This window comes from Patella vulgata, chromosome 7 (assembly GCF_932274485.2).
Source record: "Patella vulgata chromosome 7, xgPatVulg1.2, whole genome shotgun sequence".
NCBI classification, from domain to species: Eukaryota; Metazoa; Mollusca; class Gastropoda; family Patellidae; genus Patella; species Patella vulgata.
Window position 1 is genome coordinate 50,159,840 of NC_065885.2, and position 27,132 is coordinate 50,186,971.

The 27,132-nt window shown below is 34.5% G+C and overlaps 1 protein-coding gene across 3 annotated transcripts in view; it reads right to left on the reverse strand.

The window, feature by feature from the left end:
• Positions 1–27,132, reverse strand: part of LOC126826644 (plexin-A4) — a 68,132-nt gene that overhangs the window by 39,751 nt on the left and 1,249 nt on the right. For 2 of the 3 annotated variants that reach the window (XM_050555605.2, XM_050555603.2), the window contains exon 1: positions 3,913–4,165. The gene's annotated coding sequence lies outside the window, so the exon portion shown is untranslated. Of the gene's footprint in view, positions 1–3,912; positions 4,166–26,814; positions 26,888–27,132 lie in introns of those variants that run through there. The other variant, XM_050555604.2, reaches the window with a different exon arrangement.

Genomic DNA, 27,132 nt, shown 5'->3' on the forward strand with positions numbered 1-27,132 from the left:
AAATCAGACTGAAATTTTTAAGGAACAGGGGAATAGAATATCAAAAGTGATCAAAAATGCAAAATAGTAATGTTTCTGAGGATGAATACACGGAACTTGGCTAAAACCCCATTTTTTTTTAGAAATATTAAAAGTTTAGTGTAAAGTTAAATTATCAACATTTAGTCCCAATAAGTGCTAAACAAAACCACTGAAGTACCATAAGCTAAATAAAGAGCTTTATATGAAAAGTCAGAAAGTATTCCAATGGCAAATCGTGCAGAGATATGTGTTGGACCTTACTGATAAATATGTTGGCTATAAATATATAAACTGTGCTACTTATCAAGTAAAAGATGATGTTCATGTACATCTATTTCTAATACATGACAAAATTCAACAGCTGTCTACAGTACATCTAGGGGTACCCCTGCATTCTTACTTCTGCAGTCTGTTCTTGTCTATATGTTTAGAGTATCATCATATGAATTTAATCAAATATGTACATGTATATAGAGCTTTTATACAACAATAATCTGGTAGTCATATATATACAGTATATATCACAAGTTTTATATCTCCTATATCTGAAACATGAATATAGTATCCAAAATTAATTATTCACCAAAAATGTGAATTGGAGTATTCTACTTATGATTTTTACATTCACTTGGACCTATCTTCATATCAGCAAAAAGCACTAGCCATGCTATTTATTATTCTTGGAAACTTGAAACACAATTTTTCCTTACAGGAAATGCAATTCATAACTTTCAAGTTGGTTTTTAAAAAAAAAGTAATCACTTGAATACTTGTTTTTCAGCATAAACATGGATCTATTAATATCAATGCCAATAACAATTTCAAGAAATAAATAGTCTAAAAATAAAACAAGTGGGTGTATTTTAGTACAAAATACTTTAATATTGCACATTTCTTTTGATCTGATGAATTCTCTATTTACGGATATATGAATGCTCATGTCACTTTAAGTCTTGTGATGTGTTAATATGGTGTTATTAAGAGTATTGTTGGACATCAAAGTCACTTCTGTGTTCAGGCTAACAATGAACGGTAATGATTTTTGCTAGTCTGAATCAAGAACCAAATTCATCATAAAACTGAAGACTAATATTTAATATTTTCCGTGCGACACACATCAATCAACTTTTATTGTGAATCAATACTTGCCTTATTGATGCTATGTTTTTACAAACTTGGCTATTGTTCCAAATTTTTCTCTTTTATTTAAAATGAATCATTTGAGCCTGTCTTCAGATCCTTGAGTTCAGAACTTTGTTAATTGTCTGTGTTTTACTATTCAAGAAATATATATTTCTAATAAAAATATAGGCCTATATTAAACAACATAAACAGAAAGAATCACAAGGCAATAATTCATAAATTATCAAAATGATATACATTTTTTTGTTCGTACCATAATGGAAAGCTGCATCCTGTTCTGGGTAATTTAAAGTTACTTTAGAACATCTCAATCCCAGGCCATAATTTTATAACTTTCATTTATTTATGTCAAGGAATGGATCAAAATAAATACTTTTGTTTAAAGGAAGAAGACCTCTTTGGAGTTATTCTGGCAGTTTATATGTTTTTAGTAACTCACAACTGTTTCTGAGAGAGGAATTAATTTCATGTGATCATTATTTTTTACAGGAGTCACCTCAATATCTTTTCAAATGGAAATATCTTGACAACTAATTAAAACAAATAAAATTTTAATACATAAGATTGTTGCCAAATAAAAATGACCAACTACTATCATATTGTGGCTCTTTAAAGGAAACATATATAATGGAACTGATGCTACCATGAACATATTAATGTTATGCTGTAACTTATTCAAGTTTCTGACAATATCTGTAAATAATATTTTAATTGACTTGACTATGCAGTTAGTTTGAATATGTTCATATTGATAGTTGTAAAAACTGGAGTTAATTCAAAGATGTACTATCAAGATACATAGGTTTTTGTCTCCAATTACTGATACAGAATTTAGGGAAATCTTGTGCCATATTTTCATGTTTTGGTAAATCCTTATTTAGATTTGGACAGACAAAGGTAATCCTAAATATTATATCTATTATATGTATATGTAAAAGAAAATGTTTTTTTGTTTGTTTTTGTTTGGGTTTTTTTTCTAACAATATTTATTCAATATTTACATATTATAAAGATAAAATATTCAATTATGGATCTGAAAACAATGTTTGTCGGCTAGTTCTTGTTGTATAGGAAACCAAACAATTAAACTTTTAAATTTCAAAATAATTTCATTGCAACCATTTTTCTTTTACAAGAAATTTAATGTTGCTTTTCATTTTGTATTTGGTGAACTATTTAATGATCAAATTGACAACTTATGATTACTGCTTTATCATGGATGCTAGAATATAAAATAGAAACAATTGGCTTTCTTTCTTAAGTTTAAATCAAATTGATGAAGGGAATAAAGTAAGCATTGCCAATCATAAACTTTTCAATGAAAATTGACCAAATATAGTACAAGGTCGGAGTTTGTCCCCCCAAATCTCTAATTAGTGCCAGAAAATAATGTGTCTATTGTTGATTACAGATCAAAGGTAAAAATTACATCTAATTAAATGCAATCTGGCATATACCAAATTGTATTAACATAACAAAATTTGAATACTCTTTCCTAAAATTATAGTGAATACCATATATTACAAGATAAATGTCGTGACATTATACATCATTTTAGAAACATGTTATTGTTGGTGGAAATAAATGCCAAAGTTATATATTACAATTGGAACATGAAAATGACTCCAATATGCACAAGAAGCTAAAAGTTTTTCTACACATATAACAGCAAAAACCGCAGTAATTGTAAGCTATGGGAACTTTTTAAATAAATGATAAGTGTTATAGGGGTGCTTAACGTCTGCTTCTAGCAAGAGATGTATCCTATAACTAAAGTTTTACAATATCTTCAATTACAGAAAAGTGTTGGAAACTGTAAGTTGGGTTGTCACAACTTGTTTTTTTTTTTAACAAACAAACCTATTTTCAAACTGACATAGGTTATTTTACAATTTCTGTGAACATGTACATATTTCAGAGGCGCAGGTACTCTTACAGTGGGAAATGAGGGATCATTGTACTTCTTTACTATGAAAATTATCTGGAGCACTGAATACTTACACGTAGAACTTTCTATAAAGCTATTATAACATTGTCTATACATTTCAATTCAATGAGTTTATATCCCCCCAAAAAACACATATAAAAACATTGTGCAGTGAGAGAGAGACCATACAATAGATCAACGTTAATGTCTTGCTGTATACCCTACTACAGACTGACATTAACAAAAGAAAATTGAAATTCACCACAGAAGAGATGACTGAAAGAAGATAAATAGTTGACATATACTTGCAATCAAAGTTTGGAGAGGGATTAGGTTTTTACTTGATGTTACTCTGTAAATACTCTGTACATTCTGTCTCGTAAAACTTATATATTTTACACCAGTCTCAACATGGTTACCACATAAAACGTTGAAAAACTTAAAACTCAATATTCATTGATATGTGAAAGGTAATAAAACCTAACATATCATTGTTCACATAAATAAAAAAAAATGAAATTCCTAAATTACCTTTGTAATTTCTTTTCAAATACCTTACAACAATAAGACTTTACATCCTAAAATTGGTATAGCATAAATTCAGATAGTCTCTATAACAATGACAGAATTACTCAATTGACAAAATAAACCAAGCTAACAAAGGCAATATAAACTACTTCAAATTTATTCTTTTATATTTTCATTGTAATCCATCATAAAATTAGTGAGTGACAAATCCTCTATTTACAACTGTAGCCCAGCACTTTAAGCTAACAATAATTGAATGATTGGCCATATCATGTTTCTGAAACTTCTCTCACCTTTAGTTAAGCTGTTAGTCTTCTGTCAATTAAAATCAGCTTTTTCACAATAACCCACAAACAAAGAAGATTTCACACAAATCCACTGATAAGACAAAAATCCACAAAAAATCCAACATTGGTATATGATAGAAGTGTAGCAGGCTTGAAATATACAGTTAGAAAAATCTGTACAGCAAGCCTGTGTGTAGAAGATTAAAAGCCCAAAGAGAGATGAGTGTGCTTGCTGCTTCAGTGAGTGAGCAATCCATACAGGCAGACAGTGTATAATTTATGGATCTTGAGACTGCCGCTCACAGACAGTAAACACTCATTACGCACATCTGTTGGTAACAGCACAAAATGGCTGTATCCATTTGACACTCTTGCTGCCTGTAAAGCATCATGGTAACTGGGGAGAGAACTACAAAGCTTCCAGATGTAAATACTTGGTGTGGACTTTCATAAAATTTTATAGAATGCACACAGACACGTTAGGGACCTTAATACAAACAAGAAACCTGAAAATAAGACTTTTTTTAATAAGGGAGGTAATAAAATATGAGAAATGAATTATAGAAGCAGAAATCATTATATAAGGGGTTGACAGCTGCACAATATTGAATAGAGGAAAAGGGTTTTTCAACATCAAAAGAAGAGCCACAAGTTACACAATGCAACACGTACATTGACTATAAATTACACAAAAAACACTTCAAGATGTATTTTCTGTCAACAAACATGGAAATAGATCAAACAAGCAAAGTGTCATTCGAAAGCTTCGTTCGATCATCCTAATCGTAATTGATGCAGAAAATGTGTTTGAGCATATTAAAAGTAATTATCCTTCCACAAAATGTTATAATCAAGGTCACATAAGCATAGAAAAGGGAGAAAAATTTCATATTTCAGATAGACCCACATTAAACACTCAAAATGTATGTTCAGTGAGGCAAATTGAAAATTAATGGCTTTTAAAAACGGAAACATTAAGTATCATAAAATGAAAAGTTATTATCACAGCCAACTTCAAAGAGAACTTTGTTTGAATAGTAACTACTATAAAATGAAAGTTGATAAAGGCTTAGAATTAATCTTCGTTCTTCTAATATTATCACACCATCATATTGTTCATATCTGCATAATTCAATCACAAAGAATATTATGCATGGCAAAAGTTTTAAATTTACAAATAAAAAAAACACATTTTGCTATTTATCAGTTCTTGAAAATTTCAAAAACCTTTTACAATCAAAATTATCAAAGTACATGTACAACACAAAAGTACAATAAACAGGAATGTGATCTTCCCTAACAAGTGGTGGAATCAGGTGTTCTAGATGCATAAGCATACACTGCCTCATACACAACACCAACCTCTTTAAAGAGAGAGTTTTGTTAATGTTTCTAATGATATCTGACTTCAAAATATACCTAATTTTCTTGTAAACAGAGAAAGCACAACTAGTTTTACATTCTTTTCTTCACTAGTTATCTTGAAACACAAACTATTCAGGATAAAATAAAATTGTAATTTTATGAGAAGCCGGCGGCAACACAATGCTCTCACCAGCTGGAGAATAGCAAAAATGTGTTTCATTTTCACCAAATTTAAAGCTACCAGCAAGCCTTTTATCACCGAGAACAAAAAATCATTTTGAAATCTAGCAGTACTGGTTTAGCAGTTATCAATTGAAAAAGATAGGAGGAAGAAAAAATTGAAACTACCAAGTCTGCAGCTGATAAACTACAGAGAACTTACATTAAGCCTATTCATATCATCTGTAGTAAGTAGTTATTGAGGTGAAGCTTTAATTCCTTTAATTGTTCTAGACATACCCAAATTAGATATATGACATTTTAAAGAGGCAGAAAAAAGCTTTTAGCAATCCCCAAGTTATAACTATATAGGTTTAATTTAACATTAAACTAAGCACATTATATAAGACAGTGTGAAAACTAAGATTAATGCAATCATTCATTATGAAAATACTGCCATTTCCGTTAAAATAAAGTCAAATCATTTAGAATTATCAGTGTAAGCATTGTGATATTAAAGCCAAGGAGAAAACTTAAAGATGGGTTCCCAGAAAAGTATTTATCGGGTGGTTATTTCCAATAAAAGTATGGCAATTTTGGTATATATGGAAAGTAGAGATATCCAATCTTACTAGAAAAATAGTGGATTCCCCGAAAAACACTCATGGAGCGTACACAGGACAAAAATGTAAGGGTTCCCCTAATCGATAGACCGACGATTAGGAATTTCTGCACGCGTGATGTCAAAGGTCACATGCGAACATTGAGCGCTTGATGTACAAGTTGATAAACTTTATGAAGAGTTAGACGTACAACACTTTCTGAGATAAAAATGATGAAAAAAGACGCGGGTAGACGATAATCCGAGAATTTAATTAGGATTCGATATTTGTAAAAAATAATAAGTGATTAAAGACAACATCGTCTTATGTATGCAATGAATTTTCCTCTGACTTCCAAGAGAGCTAAGTCACGTGACATAAACATGACCTGGTTTGATCAAATTTTTACAGCAGGGCATTCCTTCGCAATTACAATGTTTGAGAAGGATTTGAAGCAAAATTATGACAAATTAACTAGTTTGAATATGTTTTTAGTCCATATATACCATTAAATCACCCAGTTTGTACGCGGGAATATATCTTTAAATGAAACAATTTAGTTTTCTTGATCAAATTCAAATGTTCATGAATCTTAGAGTTTAAAGGTTTATTTTTCTTAGAAATTTTCCCGTTTTTAATTAATTTGGCATTCAAAATAATTTTCTTGCAAGTCTTGAATATCCTTTTCTTTTCAATGATTCACACATGCTTTACAGACAGTGAGAAGTTATTTGGCTATAATGCATTCAAGTTTAGAATATTCAGATAAATCAGCTTGAATAAAAACTGTCCACCATATGAGATGAAATACAAGAGATTGTAAAATCGACAGAGGACCACATAAAAGAAGATGAAAGAAAGAAGAAATACATCTGAGATTCTCAATCAACATGCACACATTGAAGAAATAACCATCTCTGAATACTAAAAGAAATGTCATGAGTCAAGAACACTGTGAATACTGACCAATGGCTTTTTATAACATCAAGGGCAATCAGGCTTGATTAAATATTTGACCAAAGATCTATATGCATAATAAAACCTTTTAAGTACATGACAGTGTACAGTTCCTTGTTTATTATCGGATTATTCAATCTTAAAAATTTAAATGAAGTAAATAGGTTGCATTTATATTTAAATGTCAAAGGTCATTTTGGGACTAACATATGGTTCAATTTTATTTCAATAATTTGCTTGTGTGTAGGGGTCTTTAGCAGTGAGATCAAACAGGAGAATCCGGAGAAAACCCACAAGGTTGGACAGGCAACCCTACTCCTTGTCACGTAAAACCAGGAAACTGAAACCACTCCAGCTGACTCAGTGACCGACCTTATAATACAACACGCACACATGCTAACCATTCAGCCATCCAACACCCCTTGACCTTATACCACATCACAACAATATAAATTTAGTCTCATAAGGAAAGTATGTCTAGTCTTTTGGACGGAACAACAAACTTCAGAGCTATTCATGTACACATAAGCCAAGTTTTTTTGTCCTATCCTAAATACTCAACACTTTTCTATGCCAGGCTCTCTGTCCTTCAACACTGACAAAGGGTAACCACGACGGAAAATCCCAAAGACCATTCTCGGCCAACACCAGGATTGAACCTGGAACCTCCTGGTTAGTGAGCCTGCTATACTGGACTTCCAACACGTGACAGACTATTTACCTAAATCATTTCAATTGATAACTGCTTGTTAAAAAGTAATCCACAAAAATTAAATTCTCTAATTTCTACCCACAAATATGAATCTCTTTTTCGTTTCCATGTTGAGAGTCACAGGATGCCTAACTACAAACCAACCATTCCAAATTTAAATCAAAACTTAGGATGATTGCAAAGTCTATTAAACAGCATTTTCAATAAGAAATTTGATCTCGCTAGGTCTTCATGTAAATACCTTACAAATTTTCGGAACTAATTTTGATTGGTTCCTGACCAAGGTGGGGACCTCTCAGATTCCTCGATAGAAAATATCATTTCGAATACCAAGTCGTGCACTTTCCAACTAAAATGTCTAGCTGTGATAACTGAGTTGCAAAGTTCAAGGTTTGTTCAATGTCAAGGCTGCTGCAACTTTCGCTTTTCGGCTATGATTATCTTAGTCCAAACCTTTCTAATTGACTTTTTGTTCTTCCACTAAGCTAGCAAGTTTGCTTTTCTTTGGTTTTCCGTCAGTTTTCCAACTAAAAAAAAAAAACAACAGCGGCTGCCAGGCAGGATACGCCCACATTTTGCAAGAGATGGATAGAGAACAAGCTAAAAACAAAAATGATTTTTTTGTACAATCAGGGCCATAATCCAGAAAGTTATGGTCTGAAATGCACAAATATTAAAAGAGACTGAGATTTTTGGAATATAAAGATATGTTTTAACTTCATCAAAACCGGATAAAAATTGTGACCTCTAGAGGGTCCATAACCATTGTATTACATACTTATACACAATTTGCGTACAAAGAGCAGCCATTTTGACGGGCACTTTCATTTCGATTTTCCCAAAATTCCAATTCAACCTTCATTATGGTGGAATGGTACTATATCTAAACGTTTTTAAAATCGGAAAAAAGATCCACAAGCTAAAAATGCTATTTTTCGACCATTCAGGGGCCATAATTCAGGAAGTTATATTCGGATATGTGTGATTATCAATAGGAACCAAGATCTTGATGACAAAAACATATGTGGGCGTATAAAAAGCTTTCAACGACTGTAACCAAGATCTTTAGAAGATAAACCTATATTTCAAGTTTCGTCAAAATCGGATAAAAATTGTGACCTGTAGAGTTTTCACAAACAAATTTGTGGGCGGACGGACAGGGGCGATGACAATATACGTTCACGTCTGTGGTAAAGGGAGATAACTACCTAAAAGTTTGGGAATTTCAGACTAATCTAGCAATGACTAGATGTTGTAAAACTCGCAGTCGTTGCTTCAGGAACATGATTAAACAGTTGACATATAATGTGGCATGGAATCAATTATTTAAATAGTTTGAAAAGTTAATTCGAGCAGACGTTTTCTGTTTTTTTATTTTTCTGAATATTTTGCACCAAATGAATCATGAAGATGAAAAGATTTCCTGATTAACTTCGTCTCATTTACCTTTTAGATCATGTTCAATGAAGGTCACAAATTTAACTACACCCAGAAAATTTAGATGAAACGCACATGCAAATTAAAATGTTCATTTCATTCAGTTGACATAAAAGAAAAATATTTGCAATAATTTATTTTGCTCAAATAGCTTGAAAATTCAGCTGTGTGAGATAATATTACGCAAGCATATGCAATTAATTTGCTATTTTTTGAAGATAATTCCACGTTATTGCAAAACAACACTGACATCAGACGGCATGCTTTTTTAAAAATTATAATTCAGATATTCTTTGATTTAATAACATTATAATATTTCGTCTCGACTTAAACAACTTATCACATGGTCATGACATTTTATAACAAATGGGTTAATTTCTTATAATTCAAACACTAAATTTCTTTAAAAGGAAGAATCAAATACTTGATTATCCATTCACAAAACCTGGTGACACATTATGTATAAAATATTCTGTGAACTTCCAATCAATATACTAGAAAAAAACAAGCATTTTTATCCAAATGATATGACAGAGGTTTGCAGGCTTAAAAAATTAAAAAGAAATACAACAAAATTAACAAGTTCCATCAAAAATATTTCCCTTGTTTTGTGTTTTTATTTATGGATTACTTCTACTAATTGAATAAATGTAAGTTATTTTCTTCTCTGTACTAACATTTAGATTTCTTGTAAACACACGGCAAATCATGATATACCCAAGAGTGATATCCTCTTTTGAGTTTTGTGTTTTTGGGTTGTGAATGCCCAGATCTGTTCTCCTGATTTGACTATTTATTTATCTTATATAGCTGTGTGTTGCAGGCCTGTAGTCAGCCTGCTGGATGCAGAGGGGCAGTGCACTTTTTAGAGGACGGCGTCTATCCCCCTGGATGAAAGGGTACCGAGGTCATCACTCTTTTACCGGACAATTTTGAGAAATGGACAGGCGCAAACGCGTTTTCCAGCCCAGAAAATCGTTCTCTAGCAAACTCTGAACAATAAACATAGTGACAAGACAGGGGCACCACGACAAGTCAGTACAAAACATATGGCAGATAGATGTCAGAATATAACCAATAATATGAGACTAGGTGCAAGGTGCCACGTCCTCAAATAAAAACTCCACATGATGATCCCTGACTGCTGTCTATTACAAACAGTAGGTATTTTAAAACTATAGTCGGCTGGCTACAGGGGTGGTGTGGTGTGTGTTATATGTGGGATGTGTTTCTTGTACTTACTATAAGTTGGTTGAGAAAGTTTCTTGGTATTTTCCAGCCTGGTTTTCTCCTTATCAGTGGTACAAGATGGAGGACCCGGCAAGGACATTTGTCTAGCCATTCGGATAGGACAAAAAAAACCCAAGTCCCATGTACACAAACCACTGACAGCACAATAAAGATCAACTGACAGTTGGAAAACAAAATAAGAGTATGTTGTATTGCTGCAGTTCAGTAGCCTGGTTGGTGCAGAAAAGTAATACATTACAGTCCATTTCATTTCATTCCATTTTTGAAGCAAATGCAGTCTTCCTCTTTCTTATAAAGGTTAAAAACTGTTAAGATGTCATATAATAGTAAATCAGTAAATATCAGTATGGATATAAAGATCAAAGATAAAGTAAAACAATAGTATCTACACACAAAATGAGATAATAATTGTAGGATTTTTTCTTTATTATGAAATATAATTCTGGTTAAAACCCAGTGTATGGATATTGACGATCATGCCAAAATAAACTTGCAGCAATACATGTACATAAAATGTGCAGAGAGACAAATTTATGAGGCGTCTGGTGCAGTAAAATTTTAAAAGCTATCTTTCCACCATGTTGCTGATTTCTTTTGCAGGCGGTTAGGCCATAACCAAGTCTTGCTAAAAATTTGAAAGCCTTTGAAATGACTATGTTTATGGCTATAAGTAATATTTAATATGGATATTCTATGTCTGATACCAGGTATGTTATAATTATTGACGAAGCTTAATGAGTACCTTATGTTCGAAAAATTCAAATAAACATAAAACATCAAATATTCAAAAACTTTTATCGTAAAAAAATGGATTTTTTTTTGCCAATTTCAAAACCATTTTTCTCCAACAGTTCATGAAGCAATTTTTTTATTCTAGCATTTGATCAGTGCTTCAATATTAAGTGTGCGGCGGAAAATATCCCAGGGACTGACCAAAAACGAAAGTTTAAGTGTCTCCACTCATTTTCAAACTGAAAGTATTAAATACACAGGTGTATTCAGACCAGCAAAAAAGCTTCCCCAGTTTTTAAGCAAAAATACATGTATTTTGAGCTGACATAAGTCAAATGTTTATTGCAAAACTGTCCAAGTATGACCAAATATGGAAATGAAGTTAGATCTGTGACAAAATGTTAATTCATGCGTATAAATCATATCGTAATCAAATTTTACTACACGATCATAGCAATAGAAACCTTATCAGAAGATTGGACCAATTTGCTAAAGGAAAAACTGCAGATGAAAGAGAGCAATAAAAGTTTTAAGAGCATGGATCCAAAAGCAGCTTAGTCATACTGATCTCTTCATAAAAATCAACCTAAAATAGTCTATCGTGTGATATTAAGATGGCTATATATCATTATATAATCATAGCTAAAGTTAATCAACAAAAAGATAGAGCACTTAATATTCCTTTGACAGAAAGAGACAGTATATAATGGAATGGAAAGGAGAAATGAGGTTTAACGTCCACTCGACACAAACTAGGTCATTTCGGGACTAACATATGATTCAATTTTATTTCCATAATTCACTTGCGTGTAGGGATCTTTAGCAGTGGGAGGAAACCGGAGGACCCGGAGAAAACCCACGAGGTTGGACAGGCGACCTTACTCATTGTCACGTACAACCGGGGGGAATGGAAAGGAAAGGGAGTGAACATATAAACACTTTAATTAGGTCATTTTCAGGGCAACATATATAGTAATTTTTTATCCATGGTTGCAGTGTGAAGGAGTGTTTTTCTGTCTACACTTCTTAAAATTCCAACTGCCAAGAGATAATTTACTTGCACAACCAATATGTTCACAGAACGTCTGTTTTTTTGACTAGAGATGGTCGTCAGTCTCAGTAATGCCCCCACTGACAAGCGGGAACCGGTGCAGCGGTTTGGCTTGGTACCAGTTTGCTTTAGTTCCTTGCCCATGTGCAACCAATTTCTAACAGCCCAATTTCAACCAATACCAACTCTTGATTATTTTGTTTTTGTTTGTATATATGTATCTCCCTTTTAAGATCAATTCTTGTAAACATCTTTATTACTGTGATTTATTCCAGGTACTATGTACTTGCATAGGTAGACTTTTTAAAAATATATTTATACAAATTCTAAATCACCCCTTAGGGTGAAATGATAAGATCAGAATGTTTATAAAGGATTTATTTAGACCATGCTATACATACAGCACCATTAGAAGTCCAAACTTATTATGTCTGAAAGGATATATTGGGTAGGCCTTCTTGAAAATAAGTGCTGACAATTTTGTTAAAAGCAATGAAAATTTCATTACTAGAGATGGTTATGTATAATTTAGAGAGATGAAATTGATTTATGTTTAGAGAATGAGTCTTCAGGAAAAAAGAACATAATTATTAGCTTTCTAGACAGACAAAAAGGTATTTTCATATGGTATAAAGGGGAAATTATTTACCATTTTTATTGAATTGTTTATAAGTTAATGGAACCTTATGCAAAAAATTTGTGTGTTTGTACAATTAGTTGGGATATAGATCACACCTTTTCTGAAGCCCATTTTTTCTTAAGATAAAATAAGAAGACTCAGTCATTGATTATTGGTAGTCAATAACCAAATATAAGTAGTGTAAGATGAAAAGCAAATAGGATGAGACATCCCAATTATGCTACCTGGATATAGCGACAAACATTGAGTTCAATTACCGGTACAAACTACCACCATTGTTTTTCAGAATCACACAAGTAGCAAACCACATTTCTTATTTTCATAAAGATATCTTGAATGGTTTCTGAGATTTTTTTCAGACGAATAATTTCAAACCAAAAAACTAGGTTAAATGTGTTGAGAACCCAAAAAGTATTTGACTGAGAACAGGTAGATAGGTGTGTGTACAAAGTTTTATAAAGATATCTTACATCTGTGTATAAAATACACTAAAAAAAAAACAAACGAGTTATTCAACTCATAAATTTCGAATATGAAAATTACTATAATAGATTGATGTGTGTACAAAGTTTCCTAAAGATAAATATCTTAATAGCAAAGACAAACCGAATACACAGCCAAACTACCACACCTGGGTTGAACCAGTGGTTGCCAGGCAAGATACGCCCACAATTTTGCAAGAGATGGACAGAGAACAAGCTAAAAATAAAAAAGGCGATTTTTCATACAATCAGGGGCCATAATCCAAGAAGTTATAGTCTGAAATGCCCGAATATCGAAATGGACTGAGATCTTTGGGTTATAAAGATGTATTTCAAGTTTCATCAAAATCATATCAAAATTGTGGCCTCTAGAGGGTCCACAACCATGATATACCATATATTTACATGATTTGCGGATGAGAGGCAGCATTTTGTCTGGCAGTTTTGGTCCGATTTTCACTAAATTCGAACTGAAACATCATTAGGGTGTAACGGTGATACATTCAGATGTTTTTTTAAATCGGATAAAAATTGTGACCTCTAGAGGGACTACAAGCTAAATATGTGATTTTTCATACAATCAAGGGCCATAATTCAGGAAGTTACGATCCGATATGTGCGAATATTGAAAGGAACCAAGATCTTTGGTTATAAACATGTATTTCAAAGTTTCATCAAAATCGGATCAAAAATGTGGCCTCTAGAGGGTCCAAACCATTGATATATATTTACACTGTTTGCAAATGAGGGGCGGCCATTTTGTCCGACAGTTTGGGTCCGATTTTCACAAAATTCGAACTCAACCATCATTACGGTGTAACGGTCATATTTTCCGATGGATTTTTAAATCGGATAAAAATTGTTACCACAAGCTAAAAACGCGATTTTTTGTACAATCAAGGGCCATAATTCAGGAAGTTACAATCCGATATGTGCAAATATTGAAAGAAACCAAGATCTTTGGGTTATAAACATGCATTTCAAGTTTCATCAAAATCAGCTAAAAAAAGTGATTTTTTGTACAATCAGGGGCCATAATCCATGAAGTTTCGATCAGATACACGCCAATAATGAAGGAACTGAGATATTTTGGAGATAAACCTATATTTCAAGTTTCGTCAAGAATTGTGACCTGTAGAGTGTCCACAAACAAATTGTGGACGGACAGACGGGTATACTGTCTCTTTAAGTAATAAAATTTGTAATAGAAAAGGTACCATATTTCTTTGTTTGGTATATTCATTGACTTAATGTTTTTGAAAATGTAAATCTAATTCAAATACATCCTATTATAAAATCTTTAAATATACATAAATGTATACATCTTAATATGATGTAATCACACCATCCATCTCATGATCGCCTTAATGAGATTAATCTTTGTTTTACACGTTTAGCATGAGTATTGCCTTTAAAAAAACATTAGAACTACCTCTCTTCTAAATTATTCAAATTACAACTGATATCATTTTGAGTAGGGACATAATTCTGTCAATTGCTTTTGATGGATATGGACATGAAAGCGAATAATTTCTAAAACCCTCTGGGTTAGTTAATTACGTAATCAGGGAGACATAAAACAGTTCCAAGGCTGAGAAGAATACCATCACGCTTCAATGATCATCAATTTCCAAGCCCCATTGATGATAGAAAATTTTTTATGATGATTTGTGTATTGTAGGGAATAGGGTCAGGGGCAGTCTTAACAGCCATGAAAATTTTACGATTTGAATTTCTATCAAATTAAATCAAAAGAATTCTGCAGCTGGGCTGTTTTGCTAACCAATTACAATCTCTGTTGGTAAAATACGTTACCACAGCCAATCAATTCAAATGTTACACAACAAAAAGGATTATAAATTGCATGTGTTACATTTGCACAAGAATGTTTCAATACAAAAAGTAGTTATATGATACTGCATCTGCTTTGTCTGTGATACCAATTAATCAAACATCATAGTCTCTCAACAATTATTAAAACATAGGGATTAGTTAGGGTATATGTCTGAAACTCTCCCAGTGTTTCACCATTGACTCTAGATCACTATGCAGCCTTTTTTATGACTATTTTGAGGGATGAAACGATAAGGTGCGGTTTTTTGTCAGTTTTTCCGAATTTTCACATGATTCCCTTCCTCAAACAACTTATATCTGTTTATTAAACATTGATCAAATGCTTAATTACCTTTCAAAACTGTCAGGGTTTTTTACAAAATAGGTGTCTTTGGAAAGGCTAATCATTCAGATTTTTAATGATAAGATGGGCTTCCTGGCAGCTAAGTCGTCCGAGCAGTCAACAAGGCTAGTTTAATACCAATTGGATAACTTTTGTCGTTTTAGCATTCACAAGGTTCTACAAAGGTAAACAAGGGTCATAACTTTTATGACTACTTACATATACGTTCCCAGACAAGTATTTATCGGGTGGTTATTTCCAATAGAAGTATGGCAATTTTGGTGTATGTGGATAGTATAAATATCCAATCTTACTAGAAAAATACTGGATTCCCCGAAAAACATTCATGGAGTGCATACAGGACAAAAATGTAAGGGTTTCCCTAATTGGCAGCCTGACGATTAGGAATGTCTGCTCGCGTGACGTCAAAGGTTGCACGCAGAGATTGAGCGCTTAATGTACATGTTGATAAACTTTAAGAGTTAGACGTACAACACGTACGTGGGCAGTGGATAATCTGAGAATTTAATTCGGCTTCGATATTTACGATAAATGGATAACCCTGCCTATTAGTAACCATGGAAACCCGATCGGGGTTTCGGAATAGTATAAATAAAAACGCCCGCCATGTGATTCCAATCTGTCTGAAGAGTTCAATACGAACAAAACTAGTCACTGGCACTCGGGATAACCAGGTCTTCATAGCCACTCTTATTAATAGTAGTCACCTATTAACTATAAAATTAACATGCACAAAAAATTTGACATACCCCTAAGTATTCACTTGACACCTTGTAGTCAATATTGTTAAAAAATTAAGCATTAAATACAGTAGGCCAAAAAAAATTTAATCAGCAGGTTCAAACATACCTATAGAAGACTTGCTTAAAAATGTTGGTCTATATGTTGTTGTTTATTACAATTTGAATGGTCATTACATAAATTATGAAATTTGATTTGAAAAGCGATGAAAACAAAGCTCTATATCGGTGTTTGCAAACTTTGTGGAAGGAACACTTAAGAATTTATAACAGCATTTATTTATCATTAAACATTAGACGTACAACACGTACGTGGGCAGTGGATAATCTGAGAATTTAATTCGGCTTCGATATTTACGATAAATGGATAGCGATTAAAGACAACATCATCTTGTGTATGCAACGAATTCTCCTCCGACTTTGCACCCGTTGCTAGGTTGTTAGTCAGCAAAGTCACGTGACACCAACATGACCTCTTTTAATAGATTTTTTTTATAGCAGGGGTATTCCCTTGCGTAAACAGTGTTTTGAAAAGGATTTGAAGCAAAATATTGATAGATTAATTAGACGGGAACGTATCTTTAATTAAAATTGTTGAATTTCAATAGACTTCTGTTTTACTAATTTAAATAATGCATATAAATTTCATACAAATCAAATGATAACTTTTGTCATTCAAGTGTTCACAAGGTTTTACAAAGTGAAACTAGGATAAGACATTATTTATAGAAATTGTAGAAATTAAATAGGCTTCATCATCTCACTAATGTAAACAACATGCATAAAGTTCAAAACAATCGGATGATAAATGTAGTCTGTTGTGTGTTCACAAGAAATTGTGGATGACGGACGGACAGTTGGACGGGGCTGATGACAATGCACAACTACATTTCAATGTGGGCATATAAAAAGGTATGTCAACATCTGGACAGATATGAAAAGTAGCAAAAACTCAGAAGTTAGTAAGGTTCAGGAAAAACTGTCGAAAAATAATAATATGAGAGATATGTAGAATCAAACCAATCCAGAGCCGATCTGGTTGATAACAAGCAGCTCATTCAACATTGAAGGTGAACAGGCCTACCTGTCCAGTTAATACAACAGACAATCTCACCTCGGTCCACAAAAGAGAGACACATACTAGTCGCCTCCTACTTCTGATTTCCAAGGCAAAGTCCAAAGCTTGACTCTCATAGAAATAAACCATTTGGTACTAATTTGTACCCATATAATATTAAACCCTTCGGGCGCCATGTTGAATTGCACAGTTTTTAACCTTTTAAAACCTAACTACTTTAGGGAATCAACGACAAATCTAAACATGGGCACTCCAACCATTTTTACTTTTGTTTTACAATGGTCTACCCCTGAGTGTTCCAACTTTGGATTTATATTTAGCCTTTTAACCCTCTCACGGGTGTTACCTCAACACCTTTGTCCATATACTATCCCTTTATTGTTATGACAAGTAATAATGTTACAAACCGACCAAAGGCATCCTAGTTAGCAAAATTATGGACACTAGCAACTTCAATCTAAACGATCAGTTGTCAAACCTCTGTGCAACCCCAGTAAGCGAGCTACCGACCCTGGTAACAAATTCGCAAACCCCGTCAAGTGGCCAACTCCGGTAACCCTACCTATTAGTAACCATGGAAACCTGACCGGTGTTTCGGAATAGTATAAATAAAAACGCTTTTTATGTTAAATATCATCAAGAAAAAATAAACCCTGATATATCCGGGTATGTTCAATATTTTTCTGACATTTTTTTTTTTTGACAGTTTTTATTTCTGTGACAGTTTTATATCGACAGTATTATATCGAAAAACTGAAATATTGCCCAGATCTACAATATACTGTTCAGAAAAGATTGTTGCAATTTGTTATCAATTTACAATAGTAAGCTATGCCTATCCTGAAACATGTCCTTATAGGTAACTGGAGTGAAGATTTGGATTTCAAAGTCAATGCTAACTGGAAGAAGGTAACAATAGTTGGCAATAGAAATGACAATACTACCCTGTTGTTTTACAGATATGATGTTGTTTTACAGATAGGGTAGTGATATAATGTTGTTTTACAGAAAGGGTAGTGATATGTTGTTTTACAGATATAGTAATCATACACTACCGTCCAAAAGAAAGTATACCATCACTTTGACAAGTAATTAAAAAACAACAAAGGCAAATTAGACAAAATGATTGGAATATTTAATAAGAGCTTTTAATTCTGCATAAATTAAATGTAAACACATTACATCGATAACAAACAATAAATGTTAAATGGACAGAAACACACTGGGGGTGAAAAATGGGATTTCAAAATGTATCCTTACACAGAAGGTTATTTACAACAAAATTTACACACTGTAGAGTCATTGGATCTTGCTTTAATATCGAGTGTGTCCTCCTCGAGCATCGATACACGCAAGAATGCGTCTGCGCATGGATGACGTGAGGCGTCTAATGACATTACGTGGAATCTGATTCCATGCACGAATCAGACACCGTTCAAGTTCTTGTCGGGTTGCTGGGGGTAGGGGTATGCTCCTAATCTGTCTGTCAAGATGGTCCCACAAATGTTCGATCGGATTCATGTCTGGGGAACAAGCAGGCCACGCTAAAACATGCACATTCATGTTGTTGAGAAAATTCTGTTTGAGGTGTGGGGTCTTGCATTGTCATGCTGGAAGACAATGCCACAGGGCTGTTGGTTGATGAAAGCGAGGACAACTGGCTGCAGAATCTCATCCCTGTACCTCTGCGCATTCAGGTTGCCATGGATGACGACTAGCCTCGTTCTCAGTTCACCACAAATTCCTCCCCACACCATCACACCGCCTCCTCAATACGCTGGGACTTCCTGAACACAGTTTGGAGCTAACCGTTCCCCAGCACGTCTGTAAACACGTTGACGACCATCAGCTCTGAACAAACAGAATCTTCTCTCATCAGAAAAAAGGACACGTGACCAGTTTCGGACTTGCCAACGTCGAACTTCCCTTGCCCAGCGGAGCCTGTTACGTCGATGTTGCTGGGTAAGCACAACTCCCCGGTATGGACGCTGTGCCCGGATACCATGTTCACGTAGACGGCTTGACACAGTCTGTCGACTGAAACGACGTCCGAGTGCCGTTGCTGCTGCAGGGATGATGCGGTTTCTTAGGTGAATTCCCCGGATGTAGCGGTCCTCCTGGGGCGTGGTTACTCGTGGTCTCCCACTTCGCGACCTGTCTGCAGTCTGGCCTGTCTGCCGTAACCATCGAAACAGTCTGGTGATGCATACACGGGTACAGCCGAACGTTTTTGCGATGTGGGCATGTGAAGCTCCTTCCTGGTTCATCCCTACCGCTCTCTCCCTCTGAATTGCGGTCAGGCGTGGCATTTTTCGTGTGTGCTTTTTTATACTGCGACAATGACTCGTGTCTTCTGCTGGTTTTATACTGTTTGTCAGCACATGCATTTCGTGGAATGCGTGCATATCACTTTTTCGAAAATTCCGAGTTCGCGCGACAGTTTTCGCAGTTTCACAAACTTTAAAAGAAGAAATTAATATGTAGTAGGTTTTCACATGTTCCTGTAAAGTTTTATAAATTTCCGTTCACAAATAACGTTTTTAACCCAATAAATATTTGGTATACTTTCTTTTGGACGTCAGTATATGATGTTATGAGAAGACCCTGACACAGCTGATGTATATCACTCTGGCTGTAATAAATCTTTTCTCAAAGCGCAATGATAACCTTTGTCACATTTTCTAAAGAATATCTACCTGAAACTAAAATGATGCAAATACTTTCAGAACAGTCACATCACATAGATATGAACAATTGATTCATTCAAATGTGTTCTCCATTATTAGCTATTAAAAGCCATCAATCTATTTATAAATAATGAAGAAAACCAAAACAACTTTTGAAATTCATGGTAAATGCGGAATTTCACCTAGACCTTGCATAAAAATGTCACTTTAATGCCTAAGCCAATGAGCACTAGTAAAGGACCCCTCCCCATACCCAAATCAAGCATACTACAAAATAATGTAGGAAAAAGGTTAATTTTGGCATAAAAACTGTACAATATTTTGGTACAACCAACAATACCTGATAATACCGAAATTCTGCATTGCCTTTTGACGACTGATTTTTTTAATTTTTGAAATATTAAGATATCCTTTTAAAAAGAATATAAATGATGTTTAGACATCAGGAAATATTCTTACAAATCTTTTTACAAGTAGCCACAAGGATAAATGAAAAGCCTCCAATCATAGGTAATAAAACCACATCCAATAGATAAATATTTTTTACCAAGTTCTTGCAGATAAAAACTAAGCTGTTCAAACCCAAAGTACAACAAAATTATTAGCTGAGAAGTGTTCTAATTAAATTCTCTCGCTTTGAAAGTCATATATTTATCCTTCCAATACTTGAACTCACTTTTTCAGAAATTCGAGATGATCAACCCCTCTTCAAGATTTTTATCAGACATGTTGAACTCTTTGTGGTTACTCAGATAAAGATCATTGGAATGATAGAGGAGAAAGAATCACCAGTCTAAGACCATATAATTTCTGATATAACTTACCTCCCCTGTATTCCAGTTTGATCACATTGCAGGCATTCCTAAAGCAAGTGTAAGCTCTGAAATAAACAGGTGCAGTAATACTGTATCGAATTTGCACTGTGATCAGGTTGCCTCATCACTGAACGTAAATACCTATGCAAAAATATAGTACTTCAGATAAGATTGATCAGTTTGAACAATTCTGTAACTTTTAAAATTAATCAAAAAGACTTCAATTTATAAGATAAGTGAGCAGAATTGGTTGTACAGTGATAAAAGAATAATATACAGCCATATTGCACAGCTAATCATTAATCATACTGTACATTAATATGACACAGACAATGAAAGAAATCAACAAGGGCCAACAATGAAATCAAAATGCTCAGTGAATCAAGCTATTGGCTACTTGAGCCCACAATATGACAAAATAAGCACAGACATTCAAGAAGAGTAAGCACATATTGCAAATTGTACATGTAGCTATGCAAACTGATCAGCCGTAAATATTCGCTTGGCCCAACTATCACTGATAGGAATGAAATCGAGGCAAGTTAATTAGCTCTCAATATATACTTTTTTTTTCTTCTGCAAATTAAATTCTAAAACAATTCTTTAAATTATTAAGAAAACAAATAACAGTGTTTAAAGTACATAACATAGTACATGGAGGCATAAAATTAGTTAAAAGCACCAATTCTCTCCTGACCAGCTTGTGTTACTACATGTAGTTGTGCATCCAATGTAGGGGATCACTTTGCTAAGTGGGAAAGACGCTTGCTTGCTAGCCTGGAGTTCGGGTGTTCGATCCCTGCATTGGCTGAGAAACTTCATCTAGATTTTCCGGCGTGATTCCCCCTTGTCATTGATGCAGGACGGAGGGCCTGACAAGGACAGCTGTCTAGTCCTTCGGATGATACAAAAAACCGAGGTCAGGTCCCGTGTATATATTGGAATGCACGTAAAAGATCCCCTGGCAGTTGGAATTCGATATAAGAGTAGGCGATAGTGCCGCTGCCCGGGCAAAATTTCCCTCATAGCACACTGTATGGTGTAAGTCCGTCTTCATTAGCCCAGTATAGGAGCATAACAGTAGGACGTTAAACCCCATTTCATTTTGCATCCAATGTAAACAATGCACATGTTATTGACGCCATACGACATGACATCACACACAGAACTTTACTTGATATGACCTTAAAGGTCAGTCATCTTGTACAGTGGTTAACTAAGGTTTTCACATTACCACGGTGGAACAATTTGGTAGATACTGGTATAAAGCCAGTAAATATTCAGTAAGGCAAGTATATTAAAGGATTGGGAACCAAAAATCAACATGCTAAATGTCAAAGAATGAAATAGAATTTAACATCCTACTTTTCTGTACAAACATGGCTAATGAAGATGAGCATAACCCATCCTATGAGGGTAATATTGCCTGGACAACAGCGTTTCTGACTACTTTAAATCTAATTCCAACTGCTAAAGGTTCTATTACATTCCTCAAGCAGGAATGTCCTGCTATAAAAATTCGATCAAACCAGGTCATGTTTACGTCACGTGACTTACCTCTCTTGGAAGTCAGGGGAGAATACATTACATACATAAGACAATGTTGTCTTTAATTGCTTACTATTTATTACAAATATCGAATCCTAATTAAATTCTCGGATTATCCACTACCTGCGTCTTTTTCCGTCATTTTTATCTCAGAAAGTGTTGTACGTCTAACTCTTCATAAAGTTTATCAACTTGTACATCAAGCGCTCAATGTTCGCGTGTGACCTTTGACATCCCGTGTTCAGAAATTCCTAATCGTCGGGCTGTTCATTAGAGGAACCCTTACATTTTTGTCCTGTATACGCTCCATGAGTGTTTTTCGGGGAATCCAGTATTTTTCTAGTAAGATTTGATATCTCTACTTCCCATATATACCAAAATTACCATACTTTTATTGGAAATAACCACCTGATAAATACGTTTCTGGGAACCCATCTTTAATATGTGAATAAACAAGTTAGAGTGCATTAGAATGAACAATGGATGCATCTCTAAGGGTAAATATGTATTTTGTTGGTTTTCTGGTTTGGTTCAGAGTATGGTATCCTGGTTCATCAAAGAGAGTATCCAATCCAAACTGAATGATGATTTTCACTGATCAGTAATTAGATTGAATTCTTGAGTCTTGACCGGAGTCAATTTCAGTCGACATTTCAACAAGGCATGTTCAAATTACATTATGAACAGAACCTGTCACACCGTTTAAAGACAGTCTGCCAAGCAATGAAACATACGCCCACAGCAGCTAAATCGTCCGGGCAGTCAACAAGGGTTGTCGTAAAATCAATCGGCTTCTTGGTCTGTGTATAAATTTAAAGTCAATCGGATATTAACTTTAGCCTCTAGAGCGTCCACGAGCAACGACAATATATGACCACATTTCAATGTGGGTGTATAAAAAATCAGTCGAGTCTTGGATTATTTTGAAATGGACATTTTACAAATTGAATTACTGATACCTTAAGCTTAAAGAATTCCAATGCTGGTCACAATACTTATAAATGAATATAAAAACAAATATATTAAAGGGGTATTGGGTAAGATTAGATAAAGAGTTGACAGTTCTTGCTTAAAAAAAAAAAAAGATAATGAAAATAGAATATGCTGAAAATTTCAGTCAAATTACTATACTCTGAACCCAGATATTATTAGCCATTCAATTTTAAGCTAGTCTTGATCATCATTCTACCGTATCATTACAAGTCTGTATCTAACAATCGAAGATCCAGCTGCAAATGCCGATACAATCAATATCCTTTAACCCCCTCAAAACCGAAAAACTGGCACTAACTATCAAAAAAAATCCTCCACTACCAGCACTTAGATTTAATCAAATTCCAATAAAAGAAATCAACGAACATAAACATCTCGGTTTAATCCTTCAGTCAAACTGCAAATGCCACGCTCAAGTAGACTCAATTATCAATAAAACAAGCAAATTATTTAACTCCTTAAGGTCACTCAAATTTAGGCTTAATTGAAAATCCCTGCATACTCTGTACACTTCCTTTATTTTACCCCATTTCGATTACTGTGATGTAATCTGGGATGGGTGCACTGATGAGCATATTAACAAACTAGAAAACTTACAATTAGATGCACTTAGAACTATATCTGGGGCTGTGAGAGGTACCAGCCATAAACTCTTATATAACGAAACCGGGTTTATTACGCTACAAGAAAGATGCAAACGGCACAAACTGACACTTATTTATAAAATCATTAATGACCTGACATCTACGTACCTAAAAGACTTAATACTGTACCGACCCAATAATTATCATCTTCGTAACAATGACAATCTTTCAGAATACCTTTCGAACTCTTTCAGACCCTCATCAACAAAAGAATGGAACAAACTTGATATCAATATAAGAACTTCTCCGTCTCTCACTACTTTCAAACAAAATCTAAAACTAAACGATCCTATTATTCCAAATTCATTTCTACAGGGCAAAAGAAAGAACCAGATTATACATAGTAGATTGCGGCTTTCTTGTAGCGACCTAAACGGGCATAAATTTTTACGACATATCTCCGAGGATCCATCATGCAGCTGTGGTCATCGCTTTGAAGATTCTGAACATTTTCTCCGCTGGTGCCCACTGTATTCAGATGCACGGAAAAACACTATAAATCTTTTACCATCTCACCAGCAAACCATTAAATCACTTCTTTTTGGCATAGAAAATCAGACTACATCAAATAACATTTTTAAATTAGTTCATGAATACTTTAATTTCACCAGACGATTCAATATCTGATTTACTCAGAACAATTTTAATTCAAGTTTTAAAATCGCACTTTCTCTTTTTTTTTCACATGTTATAAATAGTGTGTATATAACTTATCTAATTTATATGATTTTCACCATTATTTTATAATATATAGCAGATCTGTTTATTATATGTTTATATTCTTTGTACAAAGTCTTGATTATCCATTCTTACGTTCAATCATCCATCACAAAATGTATTCAAATTCACTAAATACTGCAGGCTAAGTTAATTAATGTCTAATTAATAATTTAGATAATATTTAAGGTCTAAAGAAAGATCTACAATAGGCAGATTTAGCTCATGCATAATTAAGCTTTCATATGTTACCAATGTAGTTCTGATTACCACTTCACTTTATTTTATCCAAGATTTGTACCTTACTGACACATCCAGTAGACGTAGTACAAGGGTTAATCAGCGAACTGGATGTATGAGATGTGTTGTTGACGTTTGGGAAAGTAGGACGAGGGGAAATGTGTAGGGAGTGAAGTGCTGTAAAGGGATAGTTAGATGTATTATGAATGGTTAGAGTGGCTGTGGTGTTACGGTGAAATACTATGCCGCCACCGTAACACCACAGCTTTATGATTTGTTAGACAGGAGTGATGTAATGGGTGTCAACAACTGGGTATGCTGGTACCGTCGCAACGTAGCCGTGAAATATATATTGTGGGGGGGAAGGGCGGAAACGGAAAATTATACAATGTTGACAGTATGTGCCAGGCATGAGGCTGCGCAGACCGAGCGGCAGCTCGATAGGGAGTGTGTGGGAGAGTCACCCTCATAAAAAAAATTTTTCTGTAAGCAGTGAAAACACTATTTTGGCATTGTTTGCGGGGTTAAACCTAAAAATCACATTAATACACCTATTGCACGATATTGTGAAACTAGCTGACGAAGACAGCTCGGGCGGCGATTGTTCGACTCGGGGCTGCTCTGTCAGTATCTAACAAACGCATTTAGTTCGCGTACAACTTTTAAAAACCGAATGTCAGTATGGTATTTCTCACATAATTGGTTATCGCAAAAACAGAGTAAACTGAAAGCGAGTAATCTCGACTCAAAGCTATAGTCTATAGCCTACGTACTACACTCGTCACTAGGCTTCCTATATTATTGTTTGTGGACGGTTTACTACTCAGTGATAAGCCTGCGCCGCAAAAAGAGGTCTCGCCTTTTATTATTAGTATAATGACTTCCTCATGTGCGGCAGGTTAGTTTGCTTCTAAAAACACTGTTTTCCGTTCCAAAAAATACAAAAGTAATTTTCTACCAGATGACCATGGTTCTTTTCACCGAGACTAGATAATTTCTCTCGGTGTAAGGATATAGCTATGGATAAGTTCATACAAGGTCAATAAATCCGCGGTCACTTCGGGTCACACTGTTGAGAAAATAAACCGATGGGTTTGTTTAGTAGCAAATCGAGCGTGAATCAACTGAGTTTGTACTGAAAAATTTTTGAGTGATATGTATGAACTGTCTTCACACATTCGGTTTATAATTAGCGATACACAGGTACATTGGCAAGTGTTGTACTTCACAGACTGTTTACCTCCGAACTACCTCCGCACGAAATCCCCGATTTGGGTACTTGTTAAAAGAAAAAGAAATAGTACCTGTGCGCATGCCAGTAAAAAAAACCTAAGAGTTCGCGCATAAAAATGCCCGAACGTACCAGTGGTAAATCCTGGCTATGCATAATTGGATATTGACAGGGGTCGCCGGAACCAGGGTACCAGGGTATACAAATGGTACCCTGCCCTTTTTTGGGGTATACATGTATACCCATGCCCTAATGATGAAAGTTTTCAACCTTTTTACTAGTCTATTCATTTTTATATGATAGATATGTAATTGCTCTCTGGTTGTTCGCGAACAGGCTCTCGCACTCTCATTATCAGCTTTTGTCTCTTTCATTATCATGTATTTTAAAGGGTTTTATGTTGGAATTTGGAATGCTAGAGGCGCTCTAAACAGCGTTCTCGGAATTGACAAATTTCAAAATTTTCCAGAGGCCAGGGGAGGGAGACCCCCCCTCCAACATCTTTGGTCCTCTGACCCTCGCGCCATTCTGGTGCCGCTAGATATTGACTCAAACATATTTATACATTCTTGTTGAGTTGCATGTATTCAGTACATTATAAAGAGGTAAATAAAATTATTCTGTACTCACCATGTATAAAGGGAGACAACTCTTCAGTTCTTCTGCTTCCTTCTCAACACTGCAATCCACTGGCACTGAAGTCCTGTACATAAAATATTATGAAGATTCTAATATGGAAGCACTAGGGTTATATTAATTATGAAAAGGTCTTAATGTCTCTGGTCCCCATTTGGGGGATTTTGAATCTCTTGGAAACAACACTATTGTGAAAGTGGCAACTGTGTAAAAGGAATAACAAGCCAAAAATGGTTCTGTTCCATTCAGTATCTACAAAGAGATCATGAATTGAAACTTTTTCAACATTCGACAAATACTGTAGACAATATG